Source organism: Camellia sinensis, chromosome 2 (assembly GCF_055761805.1).
Source record: "Camellia sinensis isolate YWXY chromosome 2, ASM5576180v1, whole genome shotgun sequence".
Lineage (NCBI taxonomy): Eukaryota > Viridiplantae > Streptophyta > Magnoliopsida > Ericales > Theaceae > Camellia > Camellia sinensis.
This window is the reverse complement of record NC_138962.1, coordinates 165294665-165302941: the sequence shown is the minus strand read 5'-3', so window position 1 is coordinate 165302941 and position 8277 is coordinate 165294665. Positions and strand designations below refer to the sequence as shown.

General features: G+C 29.4%; 1 long non-coding RNA gene across 1 annotated transcript; it reads right to left on the bottom strand.

Moving 5' to 3' along the window:
• Positions 1-3576: 3576 nt before the first annotated feature.
• On the bottom strand, positions 3577-6062 carry LOC145819736 (uncharacterized). Its single transcript, XR_014360499.1, has 2 exons — positions 5068-6062; positions 3577-3886 (listed from the first exon to the last, which is right to left on the bottom strand). It is a non-coding gene; the product is annotated as an uncharacterized LOC145819736 (long non-coding RNA).
• Positions 6063-8277: the final 2215 nt, after the last annotated feature.

Below are 8277 nucleotides of genomic sequence, written 5' to 3'. Positions count from 1 at the left end.
TCCTGTCACTCTTTGGCAACCAAAAAATTAGTCGGCAAATATGACTTGGTTGCTAAAAAGTTTTGGCGACTAAAAATTAATTTTTAATGACTAAAAATTTAATCACTAAAAGTCTCATTTGTTGTAGTGTGAGTTAGGACACCTTTTTAAAGAGGTTAAATCTGTTGAACAGAGCCATGACTGGAAAGTGGACTCACAAAAATTCACTTACCGAATGTTTACAAGTCTTCTTCAGGGACTATGATTAAAATATATTTTTAAAAACTATTTTATTTAATTTTTATTCAACCAAATAATAAAAGTAGGTTACACATTTTTTATTGCGTACATGCCACTGGCATGGTAACCATAATAATAATTTTTTTTTAAAAAAGTCATACCTGAAGAGGACATAATCCTAATGTTTGAATTATCATAAATAAGGATTTTTTTAAAATTGATTTGTAATTATCAATCATCACATCACACCACCTCAGTCATCTTTAAACTTAAAATTGACAATAATTTTAGACCGATGGTTAGTTTATTTTTGGTTTACTTACTTTATTTATCATCTTACGTAATGATACTACAATACATAAAAGATAGGGTCTATTACACCAACAGTCAAATTAAAAGCAATTTAATGTAATAAAAAAAAAAATAGTCATTACAACACTACATCACTCCATACAAATATGAACCAAAACAATTGTTTTCAAAGGAAAAAACCAAAACACCAAATGCATATATAAATCCATAGTTGGTGAAAGAAAGCTATGGTTGTTCAACCCCCCTTTTCCCATTGTGACATAACCTTTCAACTGCTAGAAGTATTGAAAACTATATCAAGTATATATATATATGCTAACAAGTGTTTTTGAAATAATATTTAATATTAAAATTTGTATAAAAAATAATTTAAATTTGGTAAAAAAAAATTTAAATGTTTTAAATTCAATTGAAAATGTTTTTGAAGTAATAGAAAGAGTCTTGTATTCTATAAGCTTTTTGTCATTTTCTTATGTAAGAGCCGAGGGACAAGTTAGCAAAAGCGGCCACTTTAGACGCCACATTTGGACTAAAAAATGAAGCTCCATTCAAATTTCATTCTTATATAAAGGTTAAGTTTGGCAGCATTTTATAATAGTTAAAAAATCAGTAAAAAAAATTAAAAAAATTAAAGAATTATATAAAAAAAAGTTAAAGATTCTATGTTCTCTCTATATTTTGTATTTTTTTTGTAAAAAAAAAAAATCATCCCAAACATAATTTTTTTCACCTCATATTAAAAAAACAATTATTAAAATAATCTATTCCGACCTCAATTGAATAGAATTTAAGTCATTTTGACTTTAACTTATCAGAACTCACCTACATCCAGTCCCCAATACCAAATCAAAAAATTGTTTTATTAGTAGAGGATTCAATTATTTTTATTTTTATTTACCAAAATTCAGTTAAGTCCAGAAATTACTTTTCTGTTAGTGGAGCATCCAAAGTATTTGATATTTAGTTTACCAAACGTCATCCCAATCAAGAATGGATCTAGGGGTTGTGGAGGGGAGCGATTATACCATTAAAAATTTGAAAAATATTATATATTATATTAAAAAAAAATTAAATTATAAGGGTTTGTACTCCAAACATACTTTTGCACTCTATAGTAATAATTCTAAATTCATCCCTAATCCCAATCCAATGCACTATTCTGATATTAAACTTTCTTATGTTTTGATATTCTCTGTAAATGCCTTCAAATTTTGCATCACGCCAAGTCCCACTTCAATTATTTGTTTACTTTACTTAAAAATTTAATTAAAATATCTAAAATTTGAATTAATTGTTGTTTGTTGTATTGTAAATTGAATTGTTTATTTAATCATATTTTCTATGAAAAAAAAATTTATCTAAATCAATAGCATAGTAATTTAAATAGAGAGTTTGCACGCACATAACGTGTCCTTAATATGCTTTATTTTGAAACTAATCAATCACTTCACTAAGTTCAATTCTCATCTTATTGGATATAAAATCAACCAACAATGAAATGCAACTCTTCCCAAAAACAAAATCAACTAGAATATGCGTAATGAGTGAAAATCCAACACCAAATTCATACATTGTTCCATTAGGCAATAAAAGGGCAAAATTACAATCGAAAAAGTTATTGGATGCTTCAGGAATATTACTTTCAATTTGAATGTGATTAGTTCATACACTTTGGCACAATACTTTTGTGTAGATGTTTTTGCCCCAACAATATTCGGCGTACCATTTTGCTCTTGAATTAATCAATAATTTTTCTTACAACATGCTAATTATTTGAATCTGTACACCTAATCATCTCATGATAAATGATGCAATACTTATTATAAAGTACTAGTTGGTGGTTTAGTAGGACCAATTATCACATTCATCCAATTATTAGTTAAACAACCAAGCCCCAAAGATTATTGAAGTAGTTGTAGAATTATAGTTCAAACTTGAACTGCCACTTTGGAAATTGTTGTAGCACAGATTGGAATTTTGGAACTTTGAATTTTTGTTAGCCCACAACCAGAAAAGATCACCAAGATTAAATTATGAGTTGGTCTGTTAAACTTTTCATATCAGATTTTATAGTTTTTAAGTCATCATCTTACTTGCTCTGCAAATTGAAAATTATAATTTGGTGAGGTAGGAATTACACCTAACACTGGTAGACCTTCTATGACATGAAATGACAATTTTTAAGATAATAGGTATATCAACAATTATAGGTATAATAATTACACTAACAATACTCCTGGCAATTCTAATAGGGCTGGGCTTCCCTCCGCCCGATCACAGACGGAAGGATATTATTGGATCCGTGGACGTCTATTATAGATTCCGTTTTGATAATTTGAACCGTTCAATATATAGAACTCGTCGAGTATTATATGCTTGTAAAAAATCACGTTGATTGGATATCAATAGCTATCTCATTGAATCAGATTTTTGTTAACCATTTATTTTTTCACTGTCTATTTTTTTATACAAAACTGATTTGATCACGTAACTATCGATATCCGATCAAAGTGATGTTTTATAACCATATAATATATAACGAATTCTACACATTGAATGGTTCAAATTATCGAAATATGACCCGTAATAATAAGCCCAATAGTATCCTCCAATCCGAACACTAGGGGAAGTCAGCCCTATTCTAATAACCATAATAACATTAAGGAAAATTTGTACTTGTGACCTTGTATTTGTTTTTTTGTTTCAATTTGGCTATTGTAATTTTAATTATATCAATTTTATAGTCTGATTTTCCACATTTAAAAAAATTGAACGGGGTTCAAAGATTAATGAATGATTTAAAAGAAAATGAATCATTTCAAATTGAATATTAATCCCTTGATCTCTCATGAGAGATTGAATGAACTATTTTATCTCTTAATTTCAATTCACTTTCTAAGGACCATTATGGGACTAATTTAGCACATTATGAAAAATTCAACTATAAGATTAATAATTAAAATTATTATAACTCAATTGACTTAAGAAGTAAACTATATAAAGACTGCCTATATGATTTTCCTTAAATATATAAATAACTCTATGTTTCTAAAATTTTCCTGAAAGATATATATATTTTTAAAATTTTTGAGTACAAGCTACACTTGGGGCATCTCTAACGGTGTATCAAATATTTTACTAAATTTGAGTAAAAATTTGAGGAATTCCTTTATCTGATATCCAACTCTCCAACGGTAAATTTTTTGCTGTCAGCAAAACGCTGGTCAATTTGTTTCCCTCAATTTCTTTGCCATTTTTGAAGCAAAATACCTCTCTCTGCAAAGCCTCATCAAGCTCCTGCTTATCATCAGGCGTTATGTCTTTGGCATACAACTAGGTTAAACAATTCCGAATCCTGAAAAGGATAAAAGAATATAGCACAATTTCAGTCAAAACAACTACTAACCAGATAACAATATAGATTCACAGTCTAGTTCTTCAAAGCATCAAAACTTCTTCAATTCAATTGTTGCAAATGCCTCATCAGCAAAACATTTTATTGAAATTAGAGAGAGAGAGAGAGAGAATAGAGTCAAGAAATTCAAACTGGGGTCTGCCTCTTTACGCCCCGTTTGTTTTGGGATATGAGAGGGGGATTGGAATTAGGATAGCTGTAGGTCCTGTTTAATGTGATGTTTGTTTACAGAGTTGACAGAGTTGATGAAGGGACTGCTAAGCCGAAGGGCTTAGGATAGGCCTTGCAGATAGGATTCAGATGGGCCTCCAGGACATGGTATTAGAAAAATAGTCCGGCGGACTAGAAATTTTTTTTTATTATTTATTTTTATTTTATTTTTTACATGTCGGACATTTTTTTTTTGAATATTAATGTTTAATTTTTTGTATTTTTTGTTAAGCAAAAATCATTATTTTATTTATTTTATTTTTTTCTGAAAATTTTTTATTTTATTTTTATTTTTTTAAAATTTTTTACATGTTAGGCATTTTTTTTAAAACATTAATGTTTAACGTTTTTGTATTTTTTTTATTTGTTTTATTATTTTATATAAAATAATTTAACAACTCTTACACTGGCAACTATCATCAAAACAAACACAATTTTACTTAATCCCCTCACTATCAATCCCCTCACTAACAATTCCATCACTATTAATCTCCTCCATCCTACCTCTGAAAACAAACGGGACCTTATGGTAAACAGAAAGTGGACCTCATCAGAAATTAAGTAAGCAATTTAGCAGAAGAATGCAAATGTACTCAAGAAAATGCAAAGAGGGCACGAAAGGTTCTCAAAATTAATGAAAATCTATAAATTTTGACAAGTAAAAAAAAATGAGGGGATAATTTTTTAGCATAAATTAGGAAATATCTTTGAAACCCAAAAGGGGAAAAAAAATGTGAACTCAGAGAATATACACACATAAACATGAAAATTAAAAAAGAAATAAAAGGATAATCAAAGGGGAACACGGTAGATTTAGCAATATTTTTTATTGAATTTACACACTGAACTAAATCACATAGCAAAACAAAAGACAGATATTTGAAAAAAGTGGAGAAATTAAAATTGATTACGGTCTCTCTAATGTCCTCTCCATGTAAATCCTGAAGAATATTGAGAAATCGATCCAACAACAAAGCATCATACTCTACCAATTTGTCATCTTCAGAGACCTTCCCAAGAGCCAAAAGCCTCAACTGGGCATCAATTGAGGCCATTTCTCCAAATTTCAACAACTCATTTTTCACAAAGACAAGGGTTTTAGAAGAATTGAAAGAAAAAAGAAAAAGAAAAGAGTAGAGTAGAGGAAGCAAAGCTAAATATAATAAAATGAGATGAATCTCGTGATATTCATGCAGAGCATAAATATCTGATGATCTCTACAGGGTCAATATAGGGAAAAACAAGATCAGAAGCTTGATAGATGATCTGGTCTGGGGTTCTTCGTTTGTGATCTGATCTGGAATTTTTCAACTAAGAGGATGATCGGGTAGACGTTCAGTCGGACGTCTGACCGGTCGTCCAGTGGGTCAAATCCTCAATGGCTATGTACAGTAAAATGTAAAAAGGTGCCAGCCATCCTTGGTTTGGAAAAATATTTTTTATATTCTCAATCTAATATAAGTTTGATAAAACCATTGGAGTAGAAAAAAAGGAAATTTTTTACCAAATTTAAATTTGGTGATGGATTTGATGCAACGTTGGAGATGAACTTATACCCTAATATTTGTGTGGATCATACTTTTTCTTTTTGATAGATTTAAAAACATCATTGCATCATCTTTATTCAAAACTGGAGAGAAGAGGTGGAAAGAAAAATGCTAAAAATCTTAAAATTTTATTAAAATTTTTATCAAATATTTTATATGGGTGTGAAACACACAACATATGAGTTCTATGTAGGTCACGTATCCATATGAATCATTTAAAAATTTTAATAAAACTTTTTGATTTCTACCATTTCCCGGGTGGAAATTCTAACCTTTGAAATGATCAGTTTAAAGGGATTCAATGATAGGTTATTTGTCTTCTTGAATTATCAACCTCCATTTTCAGAAACAAATTCTATACTACAAGCTAAAGGTAGTTGGTTGGTATTACCTGTGAACACTTTCAAAATTTTATTAATGAGTTATGTTTGAAATTTTAAATAAATTATTAGATTTTTTATCAAATCTTTCATATAGATATAAGACTTACACATATGTAATTTGTATGATTCCACACTCATATAAAAAGTTTAGTAAAAAAATTAATATTTTATTTAAAATTCATAACATTTTCCTAATATAATAATGCACATTATTGTACTGCTCCACCTCACAGACAAGTTATTTGGTGCTTCAGACATACTCACATGATGTCCCAAAAAAATGTTGGTGGTGATGTACAACAGTAAGAAAGCATGATAATTAATGATTTGTCAGAGAAAGAGATGTATAGGATTGCTTTGAAAAAATGATTAAAAGTTTATTTTTTTGATTTTTTTAATTATTTTAAAAAATATATGTAAAAAATATGAGAGATGATATGATTTAAAATTGATTAAAAGTTAAAAAATGACTTTTAATCATTTTTTCAAAATAGCCCATAGGCTATGTTTGGCATAAATAGTTTGGACTAAAATAATTACAAAAAGAAAAAAAATAAAAGTCAATAAGATAAGTTATCACATTCAAATTATAACTATTTTATTTTTTTTCTCATAAAAAATAAAAAAACCAAAACATTTATCCCAAAAACAACTTTTTAATTTTAAACTAAAATAACTAAAAAAATTAAAAAACCAATCCACAATCTAAACGAAAACATAATATCGTAAGCCACCTAATAATTTTCCCTCTTTAGCGTATATACTAACCCTATATATGGTTGACCGGTATAGGCCTGGCCATATTTTTGTGGGGTAATTATATTTTGAATAATGCTTGGGACCCCTTTTGGGGGTCACCCCTTCACTCCCTTTGTCACGTGGCAGGGAGTGATTGGAGGAGCAGGAAAAAAAAAAAAAAAAAGGTAACCAATAAGAGAGAGAGGGGGTCAAAGGGGTGGGGGGAAAAGGGGGATGAATCATTACTCTTATATTTTAAGGGTCATGCTCCGGAGCTCTAATTAGAACTGCAAAAGGACAGCTCTAATGAGCTGTCAACCAATAAAAAAAAAAAAAAAAAAACAGTGAAGTAAAAGACAAAAAAGAGGGAAGAAAAAGACAAATTAATGCTCTATTAGAGCTCTTCTTTTAGAGGCCTAAATCATTTTTGATATTTTAATTTGACAGTAAAAAAATAATAACATTTTAATGATAGTGCAATCTCTTATATGTATAACGCAAGTTTTTTTTGTGTTTAATATAATTATTTTGTGGGTATGGCTTCTGACTGGACCTGCTGTTGGGTCTGTGAAGGCCCACCAAAGATTCCTTTTTGATAATTTAAACCGTTCAATGTGTAGAAATCGTCGAGTACTATATAGCTGTAAAAATTCACGTTGATCGGATATCGATAGCTATGTGATTAAAACAGTTTTTTGTCAACCGTTAATTTGTTCACTGTCTATTTTTTTAATACGAAACTGATTTGATCATATAGTTATCGATACCCGATCAACGTGATTTTTCATAAGCATATCGTACTCGACGAGTTCTACACATTAAACGGTTTAGATTATCAAAACGGGACCCGTGGTGACCCCCACGGGCCCAACAGCACGGTCCAGTCCGATCCCAGACTGGACAGAAGCCATACCCTTATTTTATATATGTCAACATTGCATTAAAAAAAAAAAGATTAATGCTTGGGAGTACTAAAAAAAGACCACTAGAGAGAGCATTAATGAATTGGCTCCCCCTTGATGTGATGGTTGTCTCTATTGTTATTTATTTATTTATTTATTTAGTTTACATTTTTTTAGAGCTGTTAGTGATTGATTTTTTAGTGATATCAATCATAACTGGAAAAAAAAATCATTTATAATGCATAAAATTTTAAGAAAAGTGCTTGGGAGCACTAATTAGTGCTCCCACTAATTAGGTGGGAGTGGGTCCCGTCATTAATGATGTGATGTTTTGGTCTTGGAGTTGTGTTTTTTTTTGTTTTTTTTATTTTTTTAATGCATTAGTACTATTAGTGGTAATATTTTTAGTGGGATGAATCATTGTTGAAATTTTAAAACTGTCCCACGTAATCTTAATTTTTCTCTGTTTATCGTTTAACATAGATGTGACAGTCAGTTGTTAGCATGTCATTTTAGGGCAAAATTTTATTATTATATATGTTATATTTGTA